The 14,552-nt window shown below is 41.1% G+C and overlaps 1 protein-coding gene across 2 annotated transcripts in view; it reads right to left on the reverse strand.

Annotated features, from left to right (window-relative positions):
- Positions 1–1,439: 1,439 nt before the first annotated feature.
- The window catches only part of LOC140718613 (kelch-like protein 25), a 52,424-nt gene continuing 39,311 nt past the window's right edge, over positions 1,440–14,552 (reverse strand). For both annotated transcript variants that reach the window (XR_012096747.1, XM_073032582.1), the window contains one exon: positions 1,440–1,988. The gene's annotated coding sequence lies outside the window, so the exon portion shown is untranslated. The remainder of the gene's footprint in view (positions 1,989–14,552) is intronic.

Consider the following 14,552-nt stretch of genomic DNA (forward strand, 5'->3'; position numbering starts at 1 on the left):
ATACAGTACTTCAATAATAAATTTACTTTGAACTTTGAAGGACTATTTAGAGCACACTTGGACTATTGTGTTCATTTCTGGTCACCTCATTATAGGAAGGATGTGGAGGCTTTAGAGACGGTGCAGAGGACGTTTACCAGGATACTGTCTGGATGAGAGAACATGTCTTATGAGGAATGGTTGAGCAGGATACGGCTTTTCTCTTTGGAGCGAAGGAAGATGAGAGGTGACTTGATAGAAGTGTATAAAATGGTAAAAGGCATCGATAGGGTGGGCAGTCAGCGTCTTTTACCCAGGGTGGAAATGGCTAATATGAGGGGGCACAATTTTGGAGGAAGATCTAGGGAGGATGTAATAGGTAGGTAGAAGTTGTGATGTGATGGTGAAGGGCAAGCTGGTTTTCTGTAAATATACAGTCCTATCCAAAAGCCTTATGCATGTGTGTGTGTGTGTGTGTGTGTACACACACACACACACACACACACACACACACACACACACACACACACACACACACACACACACACACACACACACACACACACACACACACACACACACACACTATATATATATATATATATATATAGATAGATAGATAGCTAGGATGCCCAAGACTTTTGCACAGTACTGTATTTATCAATATGAAGCAGAAAGCGAGTTTCTAAATCTGATTGGGAGCAAAAGATACTGGAAATGATGAGACTGGAGTACCGCGGAAGGGGTGTGAGACAGGTGGCAGAGAGGGAGTACCAGGGGCGGGAGAATGGTACAGGTGCAGACATACCCAGTCCGAAGACAGCAGACAAGGTAATTTGATTCCATTCAGCCGGTTACTTGATCATTTCAGAATGTTTCTGGTGCTTCCCACTCGGTCCCCCTTTTCCCAAACATGATCCCCCTCTCCCTACTCCCTTCCCACAGTCCACAATAGAGACCCATATCAGAATCACGTTTATCATCACTCATATATAGCATGTCATGAAATGTGTTTGTTTTGTGGCAGCAGTACAGAGAAATACATAAAATTACTACAGTACCATGCAAAAGCTTAAGCATCCTAGCTATATATATGGGTATGTGCTTAAAACATCTGCACAGTCCTGACGAAGGGTCTCCACCCGAAACGTCGACGGTGCTTCTCCCTATAGACGCTGCCTGGCCTGCTGCGTTCCACCAGCATTTTGTGTGTGTTGCTTGAATTTCCAGCATCTGCAGATTTCCTCTGTGTTTGCACAGTACTGTACTTAGTTTTGCGAAAATGCTGCTGGAGAAGTTGTTCTTCGACCCATGAAATTAAGGAGTCATAAACTTCAAACGAGCAGCCAACCCGAGCTACCAATCTTCTCTTTCATATCATAGAATTAGAGGGCTCAAGGTTTAGATACCTCATTTAAACTTTTCAGATTAGTAAGAAAGTAATAATGCAATCACAGAAATTGAAATTCCAAACATTTTTATTTAAAAGAAGTTCAACAGTTAATCTATTTCCAACATATTAACTAAGTGTTTCATAAAAATTGTGCACAATTCTCTTCCTGAAATAGTAAAAGTAACTTCCCATGCTCTCTGTTGGAGATCTACTTGTCTTTTCCTAATTTTAAAAAACAATGCAAAAATTTTAGTAGCCCCGTTAAAAAGTGGCTCAGTGCAAATGAAGAGTAGTTTCATGAAGAAACTGTGCTGCTTTCTCTGTAACTAGTTTCTCAGAACAACCGTACACAAACTCTAGTTGCCACTGCCATGCCAGGTTCCTTGGTTTCATGCCAATCATCACCCTTCACTTGATTCTTTCACCTTCATCATCTGTTCCCATACGTTTCAAACTGTCACATCTGTCAAACTCCCAGCTGCAATGACAGTGATATTCATCAGAAGCCCAAAACACAGATTTGGCAGCTTTCTGCTCTGCGAGACTCACGGGCCAAGAGAAGTCTTTGTCCAAGATCTTAGGAGGAATAGGTGCCAAAAGCTTGAGGTGAAGATTCCTGTAGATAAAGTAGAAGACCACTTTGTAAAGACTGATTACAAACATAATATTTCTTGATTTGTGACAAGAGTGAAAAGGCTTATTATAAAAAGACAAAAGTTCAGAATTGTGTAAAGTATTCACTCTGCCCACCAACGTGTTCAAAACATTTCAAAACCATTGCTAATGAGATATCATCTAAGGATTCATGGGGAGTCAATTAGGAACAGATGTCTTTATTTTAATGCCTAGTGTCAGATGGGGGAAGTGGAACATTGAGCCTAGAACAGTACAGCACAATATAGGTCTTTCATTCTATGATGTTGTGCAAGCCTTTAAATTATTCCAAGATCAATCTAGCCCTTCACTCTCCCATAGCACTCAATTTTTCTTTCATCCATGTGCCTCTCCAACAGGGTCTCTTAAATGCCTCTAATGTATCTGCCTCTACTATCACATCTGGAAGAGTGTCCCACGCACCCACCAGTCTTCTATGTAAAAAAAAAACTTCCTCTGACATCTCCCCTACATTTTCTTCCAATCATCTTAAAATTATGGCTTGTTGTATTAGCCATTTCTGCCAGAGAGAAAGGCAACGGCTGTCCACTCTGCCTCTGTCAACATATACACCTCTATCCAAGTTGTCTCTTAGCCCCCTTCGCTCCAAAGAGAAAAGCCCTAGCTTGCTCAACCATTCCTCGTAAGACATGCTTTCTAATCCAGGCAGCATCCTAGTAAATCTCCCCTGCACCCTTTCTAAAGTTTCAGCGTCTATCCTATAATGAGATGACCAGAAGTGAAGACAATACTCCAAGTATGGACTTACCAGAGGTTTATAAAGGTGCAGCATTACCTTGCAGGCCTTGAACCAACTGATGCAGGCCTGCACACCATATGCCTTCTTAACTTGTGTGGCAACTTTAAGGGGATCTAATGACGTGGACCTCAAGGTCCTTCTGTTCATCCACACTGCTAAGAATCCTAATATTCATCCTGTATTCGGCCTTCAAGTTTAACTTTCCAAAGTGTATCACTTAACACTTTCCTGGATTGAACTCCATCTGTCACTTCTCAGCCAAGCTCTGTATCCTATCGATGTCCTGTTGTAACCTATGACACTGTCCACAACACCACCAACCTTTGTGTCATCTGCAGACTTACTAACCCACGCTTCCACTTCTTCATCCAAGTAATTTATAAAAATCCTGAAGAGCAGGAGTCCCAGAACAGATCCCTACGGAACACCACTGGTCACCAACTTCCAGGCAGAATACACTCCATCTACAACCACCCTCTGCCTCCTATAGGCAAACTAACTTTGAATCCATGCAGCCTGGCTCCCATTCCTCTGACTTTCTGAATGAGCTTATCATGGGGAACCTTGTTCAGCACCTTACTAAAATCTATACACACCACATCCACTGCTCTACCTTCATCAATCTGTTTTACTACTTCCTTGAAGAAATCAAACAGGCTTGTAAAGCTCAAACTTCTCCTCACACAGCCATGCTGATTATCTCTAATCAGACTACGCTCCTCCAAATGCTCATAAGTCCTGTCTCTAAGAACCTTCCCCAATAGTTTGCCTGCCACTGATGTAAGTTCTATAATTCCCAGGATTATCCCTATTACCTTTTCTGAATAAAGGAATAACTTTTCCCACCCTCCAGTCTTCTGGTACTATGTCTGTTGTTGATGGGGACGCAAAGATCATTGCTAAAGCAGTAACAATCTCTTCCCATAATAAGTTGGGGCATATCCTGTCTGGCCTCAAGGACTTATCTATCCCAATGTTTTTGAAAAGTTCCAGCACATCCTCTTTCTTAACGTTGACATGATGCAGCGCATTATCCTGTTCTATGCTGTTCTCACATTTGTCAGCCCCTCTCACTGGTAAATACTGAAGCAAAGTATCCATTAAGGACCTTGCCTACCTCCTTCAACTCCAAGCACGTTTTCTCTTTTATCCATGATCATGTCCTCACTCAAATCATCCTACTGTTCTTCACAAGTGTGTAGAAGGCTTGAGTTTTGCATTAATTCTGCTTCACTAGGGCCATATCATAGAAACATAGAAAATAGGTGCAGGAGTAGGCCATTCGGCCCTTTGAGCCTGCACCGCCATTCAGTATGATCATGGCTGATCATCCAACTCTGAAGCCTGTACCTGCTTTCTCTCCATACCCCCTGATCCCTTTAGCCACAAGGACCATATCTAACTTCCTCTTAAATATAGCCAATGAACCAGCCTCAACTGTTTCCTGTGGCAGAGAATTCCACAGATTCACCACTCTCTGTGTGAAGAAGTTTTTCCTCATCTCAGTCCTAAAAGGCTTCCCCTTTATCCTTAAACTGTGACCCCTCGTTCTGGACTTCCCCAACATCGGAAACAATCTTCCTGCATCTAGCCTGTCCAATCCCTTTAGAATTTTATATGTTTCAATAAGATCCCCCCTCAATCTCCTAAATTCCAGTGAGTATAAGCCTAGTCGATCCAGTCTTTCTTCATATGAAAGTCCTGCCATCCCAGGAATCAATCTGGTGAACCTTCTCTGTACTCCCTCTATGGCAAGAATGTCTTTCCTCAGATTAGGGGACCAAAACTGCACACAATACTCTAGGTGCAGTCTCACTAAGGCCTTGTACAACTGCAGTAGAACCTCCCTGCTCCTGTACTCAAATCCTTTTGCTATGAATGCCAACATACCATTTGCCTTTTTCACCGCCTGCTGTACCTGCATGCCCACCTTCAATGACTGGTGTACAATGACATCCAGGTCTCGTTGCACCTCCCCTTTTCCTAATCGGCCACCGTTCAGATAATAATCTGTTTTCCTGTTCTTGCAACCAAAGTGGATAACCTCACATTTATCCACATTAAATTGCATCTGCCATGAATTTGCCCACTCACCTAACCTATCCAAGTCACCCTGCATCCTCTTAGCATCCTCCTCACAGCTAACACCGCCGCCCAGCTTCGTGTCATCCGCAAACTTGGAGATGCTGCATTTAATTCCCTCGCCTAAATCATTAATATATATTGTAAACAACTGGGGTCCCAGCACTGAGCCTTGCGGTACCCCACTAGTCACTGCCTGCCATTCTGAAAAGGTCCCATTTACTCCCACTCTTTGCTTCCTGTCTGCCAACCAATTCTCTATCCACATCAATACCATACCCCCAACACGATATCATGGCCATTCCAGCTCATAAGTCCCTTCGTAAACTGATTACTGGCTACCTTATAACTCTGAAGAGCCCTGACTTATCCTTGCTACGTATCTCCCTTCCTCTTGACTAGATGTACCACATTTCTTGTCAACTATTGTTCATTCACCCTACCATCTTTTCTCTGCTTCAATTGGACAAACTTATCCAGAACCCTATGCAATGCTCAATCAATAACATCTACATTACCATTGTGCATATCCATGAGTATATCTGTCCCAATTTACGCTCCCATGCTCCTGCCTAATAGCATCACAAATTACCCTTCACCGATTACTTTTCCATACTTGAGAGGGCCCGATGTCCTACTACTATTTTGTATTCTTGTGAAATATAGCCTTTCTCTCCCTTCCTTTAGCTCAGGGCTAACTGGAACTGCAGATCAGTTTGCTTGGAGCATGCTGAACGAAACTTGAACCTGCATAACCCAAATACTTTATCCATGAACCAGAGAGGGATCGCACTCACTGGGGATAGGAAATATAATTGGAGTTTAAAAGAAATTTGGCACATGGTTATGATTAGGATGTCTACACTAAATGGTCACTTTATTAGGAGCACCTGTTAATGCTCATTAATGCAAATATCTGATCAGCCAATCACATGGCAGCAACTCAGTGCATAAAAGCATGCAGACATGGTCAAGAGGTTCAGTTGTTGTTCAGACCAAACATCAGACTGGGGAAGAAATGTGATCTAAGTGAGTTTGACCATGGAGTGATTGTTGGTGTCAGATGGGATCATTTGGGTATCTCAGAAACTTCTGATCTCCAGGGATTTTCACACACAACAGCCTTTAGAGTTTACAGAGAATTGAGAGAAAAACAAAACAAAAAAATCCAGTGAGTGGTAGTTCTGTTGACAAAAATCCCATGTTAATGAGGGAGGTCAGAGGAGAATGGCCAGACTGATTCAAGCTGACAGGAAGTTGGCAGTAACTCAAATAACCACATGCTACAATGGTGGTGTGCAGAAGAGCAACTCTCAATACACAACACGTCGAAATGGATGGGCTACAACCGCAGAAGACTATGAACTACAGTACTATGCAAAAGTCATTGGCACATGTAAAAAAATTCTGTAAAGTGAAGATGCTTTGAAAAATAATGAAAAGTTTCTAAATATCAAAAAAAACTATAAAAAGCAGTAAAAAGTATACCTAAATCAAATCAATATTTGGTGTGACAACTGCATCAATTCTCTGAGGTACACTGTCGTGCAGTTTATAAGAAAATTGGCTGGTAGGTTGTTCCAAGCAGTTTGGAGAACTTGCCACAGTTTTTCTACAGACTTTGGCTGTCTGGCTTGCTTCTGTTTCTCCAGGTGATATTGAGATAAAGGTTCTGGGAATGCCACGCCACCTGAAACCATATAAAAATCTAGGGAGTCTACTTTTGCATAGTACTATATACTCAGTCCTCCAAGAGGACCACAACCTTGTTATAGGGTGTGGAGACTTGCTTGCATGCCCCAATGACCCAAAGAGCTATGGGTCAGGGCTTTGTGCTTTGATTCCTGGTAGGGTCACCCATGCCAGAAAGGTCAAAGGCTGGAGGCCAGACTAAGAGTGGTCCACTAGTCCTCCAGGTTTGGGAGTTCAGGTCAGGTCTAGCTACCCAGGCTGGTCAAACAAAAAATTGTTATGGAAACAGCTATGAAGATGGAGGACCTTCATTGCTGCCCTATGTGCCAGTGATGTAACAGGCAGTAAATAAGTACACATAGTGGCTACTCTATTAGGTCTAGTAGGTACTAATAAAGTGGCAACTGAATGTATTTTGCTATTGTCATTAGGTTGCAGGCATTTAAAACCTGGAAAAGTAATGTGCTAATGAGAAGTGCAGTGGATGCAGATGACAGCAAGTGGCGATTCTGTGAGCTGAATGATTATGTAGAATTATTGAAGGAATAATGGGACTGCAGGAAGTGCTTTGTATCTGAAATCACGGAATCAAAAATTCAGAAGGCTGCAATATGCCTAGTCACAAAATGAATTCCTGTTAATCAAACTTACACTGACCACTGAAATAGAATCGACTCCAGAAAGGCAAAGGTGGAATTGAAACAGAGCATTAAAGTGACAAGTTACAGGGAAGTAACTAAAGCATTCCCCATGTATCCAAGTGCAACTGAGAGATCTTTGTTGGAACCAGCTGATTGATTGATTTATCCATCTATCTATTTATTTATTTACTGCTTATAGTAGGCCCTTCCCCTTCAAGCCACGTCACACAGCAATCCTCCAATGTAATCCTAGCCAAATTACAGGACAATTTACAATGACCAATTAACCTACTAAGTGGTATATCCTTGGACATTAGGAGGAAACCCATGCAGTCACGGGGAGAATGTACAAACTCCTTACAGGCTGCAGCAGGTTGCCTGTACTGTAAAATGTTGTGCTAACCACTATGTTACCATGCCACCTTAAAAAAAACAAAAACATTTTACCTGAGAGGTTCCAAAAATTTTATCAAAGCCTTTTTATGTTTCCATGTACAATTATGCCATATAGAAATTCCGTTTTTAAAAAAAAAAGAGCTTGCCAAAGGACATAGCAGCTTAGTTGTCCATTTTCCTTCTTTTGATCACTATCCAATAACCTCTCCCTCTGTGAATTCATGACAGGTAGGTCAGGTTTAGCTCCAATGCCTGCCAACATCAATCAACTGTCAGGAAGTGCAAATGAACGAAATCAGAAGTTTAAAGTTTAAAACCAAAGTTTGAAGTGCTGAGCTCCCATAGATGGGTCTTGGATTGAAACATTGACTGTTTATTCACTTCCATAGATGCTGCCTGACCTGCTGAGTTCCACCAGCATTTTGTGTGTTACTTTGGATTTCCAGCATCTACAGAATTTCTCCTGTTTACCCATATATTCGGTTTGATTTCATGTATTTGCCCGTGAAAGCAAGGCATGGAAAGTGGTAATGATGTTTGTCATGGAAGTGGGGTGTAAACCTGACTAGTTCGTGGGAGATTTTCTCCACTCACGCTCTGGAGATAATTCAGGGGGAGAAAAAGGAAAAGCAGAGTTCAAGATGAGCGAGCCATCAAAAAAAAATTGTAGAATTTCGAGCCCGTTAAGTCTTTCCCAATTTTTGTACCTTCTCAGTTCATTTCCTCATTTGCACTTATCCAGGATTTCACTCCTGCCCCACCACTATATCAATATTAGTTACTTCTCTCCACAGCCCCCTTCATCCTCCCCCATGCACGGCCACTTTATGCTAACATTCCACACCTCATACCTACACTAACATAGCTCAGTGGTATTACAGTGGTGAGGGTTTTTAATACTTCTTTTAATTTTATCGATGCAGTGTAGAACAGGCCCTTCTGACCCAATGAGCCCCGCGGTGCCTAGTAACACGCCAATTTAACCCTAACCCAATCACAGGACAGTTTACAATGACCAATTAACCCCTAACCGGTACATCTTTGGACTGAGAGAGGAAACCGGAGCACCCAGAGGAAACTCACGCGCACATGGTAAGGAACATATAAACTTGCTTACAGAGGATGCTCAAATTGAACTCTGGACTCTAATGCCCCTAGCTGTAATAGCATCGTGCTACCATGAAACCCAGGTTGTATTTTGTTAATTTGCAATCTTTCTAACGTTTCCTTGCAGAATTTTGCCATGACTGTCAACCAAAAACTGTTCTGCTCATCCTACTACTTCTGTAAGGATTTTTGGTCTTCTTCATTGCATTCAATTATTCCGTATTCTCTTGGATAAAGTTCAATATTTCCACACTAGCATAGCAGTTAGTGTGATGCTCTTACAGCTCGCGGTGTCAAGTTCAGAGTTCAGTTCTGGTGTCCTCTGTAAAAAAGTTTATACATTCTTCCTGTGAGTGCGTGGGTTTCCTCCAGGTGCTCCGGTTTCCTCCCACAGTCCAAAGGTACACTGGCTAGTAGGCTCATTGGTTATTGTAAATTCTCATGTGCTTAGGCTAGAGATAAAGAGGTAGGTTGCTGGGCATTGTGGCTCATTGGGTTAGAAGAACCTGTGTTACACTGCATCTCCCAACAAATTTCTTACAGACAGCACGAGAATTGAACTCTGAAACTCTGACACCCCGAGCTGTAATAGCATCATGCAAAGTTTAAACCGTCACTGCTCTTTCACGCCCTGCCTCAATTTAAGCTGCATGAATGAAATTTTATTGTCCAACTGAGGTTTGGATGCAGAGGCCCTATAGGCTGTGACACTCTCTGCCAGATCTAAGATCATTTTTCTCAAAAGAGGCTCCCTCAATCTGCATCTGGAATTTCACATTCTACCTTGTCACAGACTAACAAGTCCACACATCCTTGAATTTACAGATTCAGTCAAATATATGTTCTCACTAATTACCTCCACCCATCAACCTACCCTTCTACATCCCCTACCACCATCACTTCCTGTCAGAGTCACCTTAAGTACAGACCTTCCTGTACCTAGCATCACTTTATGGACATACAATCAATATATATAGGCTATATTATATATTAATATTTATTGCTTTTATTATTATGTTCTTTATCGTATTGTGTTTATTTTGTGCTGCGTTGGATCTGGAGTAACAATCATTTTGTTCTTCTTTACACTAGAAATGAGATGAAACAATCTTGAATCTTGTATGGTCCGCTCCCTATTAGCATTCCCAAAGTGTTAAGGAGAGAGTTATTCTCTCCATTGCTTCCACTTGCAAGCTGCTTGCCTCAAAATCGAGAAGCTAAATGTTCTGTCCTCCAACACATGTCAATAAGGTTTACATTTCAGGGCTACTTTTTAGCAAATATCATATCAATTAAATACATTTTGGATGCTTAGAGATATGGGAAAGGGCAGAAAAGTAGAATCAAGGAACAGAATCATTGCTCTTTTTTTTCTTCAGAAAATATAACTTCCTTCCTTAGAGTCTGAAAATAACTGCTTTGAGCAAAGACCTTGAGTTCAGTGAATCTCAGGGCATATACATACATTGATAATTAGTTCACTTTGAACATTAAAATCTCCTTAACTGTCAGATTACACTGGAAACATTTTTTTCGGAAGTGTTGCTTCCTCAGAATTTATTTTTGTTTGTGCTAGACTGCTTGAAGCTGAACACAAATATAATTTTTCAGACTACTTGATTCACATAGGAACTTGGAGAAAGAAGAAATTAACTTATATTGAATATAATGTGTTTCATTGTGTAATAGTGCTGATGCTTTGTAATAGTTCAAATAAGCTAAAATGTTTTGCTAATGAATTTCATTGGTACTTAGTGCCTGAGGCTTTTCACTTAAGTGTCCAACAATAATCAGCTAGCATTATATAACTTTATAACAATTACAGCACGGAAACAGGCCATCTTGGCCCTTCTAGTCCGTGCCGAATGCTTACTCTCTCCTAGTCCCACCTACCTGCACTCAGCCCATAACCCTCCATTCCTTTCCTGTCCATATACCTATCCAATTTTTTTTAAATGACAAAATCGAACCTGCCTCTACCACTTCTACTGGAAGCTCGTTCCACACAGCTACCACTCTCTGAGTAAAGAAGTTTCCCCTTGTGTTACCCCTAAATTTTTGCCCCTTAACTCTCAACTCGTGTCCTCTTGTTTGAATCTCCCCTACGCTCAATGGAAAAAGCCTATCCACGTCAACGTACATAGGACATACGTGGTAAATGGTAGGGCATTGAGGAATGCAGTAGAACAGAGTGATCTAGGAATAATGGTGCATAGTTCCCTGAAGGTGGAATCTCATGTGGATAGGGTGGTGAAGAAAGCTTTTGGTATGCTGGCCTTTATAAATCAGAGCATTGAGAATTTTGGAGTCGGGATGTAATGTTAAAATTGTACAAGGCCAAATTTGGAGTATTGTGTACAATTCTGGTCACCGAATTATAGGAAAGATGTCAACAAAATAGAGAGAGTACAGAGATTTACTAGAATGTTACCTGGGTTTCAGCACCTAAGTTACAGGGAAAAGTTGAACAAGTTAGGTCTTTATTCTTTGGAGCGTAGAAGGTTGAGGAGGGACTTGATAGAGGTATTTAAAATTATGAGGGGGATAGATAGAGTTGACGTGGATAGGCTTTTTCCATTGATAGTAGGGGAGATTCAAACAAGAGGACATGAGTTGGGAGTTAAGGAGCAAAAGTTTAGGGGTAACACGAGGGGGAACTTCTTTACTCAGAGAGTGGTAGCTGTGTGGAATGAGCTTCCAGTAGAAGTGGTAGAGGCAGGTTCAATTTTGACATTCAAAAAAAATTGGATAGGTATGGACAGGAAAGGAATGGAGGGTTATGGGCTGAGTGCAGGTAGGTGGGACTAGGTGAGAGTAAGCATTTGGCATGGACTAGAAGGGTCGAGATGGTCTGTTTCCGTGCTGTAATTGTTATATGGTTAAATTAAGAAATTTCTCTTGTGTACATATGGTACTATGCAGAAGTCTTAGGTGTATATATATATTAAAAAAACCTGATTCCCACTCTCAGTCCACAATAGAGACGCATATCAGAATCAGGTTTATCATCACTCACATATGTTATGTTTTTTTTTGCAGCCATGCTACAATGCAATACATAAAATTACTATAGTACTGTGCAAAAGTCTTAGGCACCCTAGCTACAGTATACTTAAGTGCCTAAGACTCTTGCACAGTACCGTAGTTTTAAGATTTTGATAAATACTTTCCCTATTAGTGAATTGAGGAAGTGCCAATGATCCTCCTTTCCAGTTCAGGTAAGTTATTCTTTAAGAGGTGCTTAGGTGTTCTAATTGCACCTTTCAAGGATATTAACTTTCACTTTGCTTAGAATTCAGAACACTGCCCTTTCCGGTTCTTTCAGGAAAGCAAGTCAACAGATAACTAAAAGACACAAAGGAGCCTTTTGACCAAAGAGAAGGCTACCTGAATGTCATTGTTAATAGAACCACAGTAAACTTTTCTGGCTTAACAACACAAACATAGACAGTGTAAGGATTGTGCAAGTTCAGATCAATGGAAGCTCTGTGGAACTAGGTGATAAATTGGTTTACTTGTTAGAGTAACATGGCAACAGTCACAATAGGATTAAAAAGCAGCCTAACTAACATCTGACAATCTGGTGCTATATTTTGTGGGAGGTGAGGGGAGGGCAGGCAAAGTTCAAAGTAAGTTTATTATCAAAGTGCATGTACTTTGGGGCGGCACAATAGCGTGGTGGTTAGTACAATGCTTTACAGCATCAGTGACCCGGGTTCAAGTCTGTAAGGAGCTTGTACGTTCTCCTCTTGGGTTTCTTCTGGATGCCCTGGTTTCCTCCCACAGTGCAAAGGCCTACTGATGGGTAGTTTAATTGGTAAATTGTCCCACAGTTAGGGTAGGGGTTAAATCGTGTGTTGGTGGACAGCGCAGCTCAAAAGGCCGGAAGGGCCTATTCCGTGCTGTATGTCTATAAAATAAAATAAGTCACCATATACCACCCTGAGATTCATTTTCTTGTGAGCGTTCACAGTAAATACAAAGAAACAAAACAATGAAACACCACACACAACAAGATGGGCAAACAAACAATGTGCAAAAGACAACAAACAATCAAATACAAAATAAAACAAAATACAAAAAATCTAAATAATAATTAAAAATAAATATCGAGAACTTGAGATGACAAGTCCTTGAAAATGAGTTCATAGGCTTTGGGAGGAGATCAGTGTTGGGGTGAGTGAAGTTATCCCCTCTGGTTCAAGAGCCTGCTAATTGAGAGGTCATCTATCAAGTAAGGCATGAAATAAGACTCCCTCCACTTGTTGCAAAGATAATGGGCTGCTGACAAGAGGATCCTGGTCCTCTCCACCTTATTTCATATGTTTACAAGTTCAGAACCACAGATGCTTGGTCCTTCCATCTGGTATTAATTTCAGAAACTCCTTCCCCATTTATTGTGTTTTTGCTTCCCTTCCTCCTTTTGTAAAAGACTAAACATTTTTGATATTTTGAACAAAAGAGGCTGCTAGATAAATGTAAATGCAAGAAGCTGTAAACCTTGAGCAACATGCACAAAATCTTGAAGGAACTCAGCAAGCCAGGCAGCATTTATGGAGGGAAATAAACAGTCAACGTTTCGGGCCCAGGCCTTTCACTGGGACTAGAAAGAAAGTGGGGAGAAGCAAGAATAGGAAAACGTAAAGGACTGAAGAAGGAGGATTTGAATAGGAGAGCACAGTGGACCATGGAATAAAGGGAAGGACAAAGGGAACCAGGGTGGTGATGAGCAGGTGTGAGGGGAACCAGAATTGTGAGCGGACAAAGAGAAGGGGTGAAAAGGGGCGTAATCACCATAAGTTAGAGAAATTGATGTTCACACCATCAGGTTGAAAGCTACACAGTCAGAATATGTGGTGTGGCTTCTCCAACCTGAATTCGGCCTCATTGTGGCAGTAAAGGCAGCCATAGACAGACTTCATCTCCCCTTCCCCACTACCACCTTATTCTGGCCTCTGTGCCCCTTCCTTTCCAGTGTTTATGAAAGGACTCAGCCTGAAATGTCGACCTTATTCCTCTGGCTTGCTGAATCCCTCCAGCATGACTGTGTTGCTAGGTGAATGTAAATTGTTATGAAAGATCATAGTCCATTCTTGACTTACTAACCATTTATTTAACTAAACCACAAACAGATTAGTCATTCTTATTTATGGAATCACATCAGATTTGTGAACAGTCCATTCCTGAGCTCTCACTATTTCTCTTCTGCACTATCTTGTTTTAACTGTAACTTACAGTAATATTCTGTTTTGCCCTGTGCTGTTGCCTCAAAACAAATTTCACAACATAACCCCAATTCTGATTTCTACCAACAGTGTCTGCAGAATTTGCCTACGTGAAAAGTCACTTGTAAACCAACTCAGCAAGAGAGACTTTGGAAAGTTTCTGAGTTATGAGACATTTTAAAGAGTTTTTAAAAATTCTAATCTGAAACAAAGGAGGACAGATTATTTTGCCTCTCATTTCTTATGATAGACAGGGTAATGTCCTTCTAGTTTCAGCAGACAAGAAGCGCTGTTACATCAACTTTCTAAATATAAACTCTGCATGTACAAACCATTTATAGTTTATACTCAAGGGTTTTGCTTTTGCATTGAGTAAAGAAAATAGAAAATAATTTAGAGATAGTATGGTTTCTTTTAGATTATCTGATGCAGTCTGCTTCGTACACACTTATTGGCCACTTTATTAGGTACATCTGTACACCTGCTTGTTAATGCAAATATCTAATCAGCCAATCATGTGGCAGCAACTCAATGCATAACAGCACGCAGGCATGGAGGTTCAGCTGTTATTCAGACCAAACATCAGAATGGGGAAGAAGAGTGATTTAAGTGATTTTAACTGT

This window comes from Hemitrygon akajei, chromosome 30 (assembly GCF_048418815.1).
Source record: "Hemitrygon akajei chromosome 30, sHemAka1.3, whole genome shotgun sequence".
Lineage (NCBI taxonomy): Eukaryota > Metazoa > Chordata > Chondrichthyes > Myliobatiformes > Dasyatidae > Hemitrygon > Hemitrygon akajei.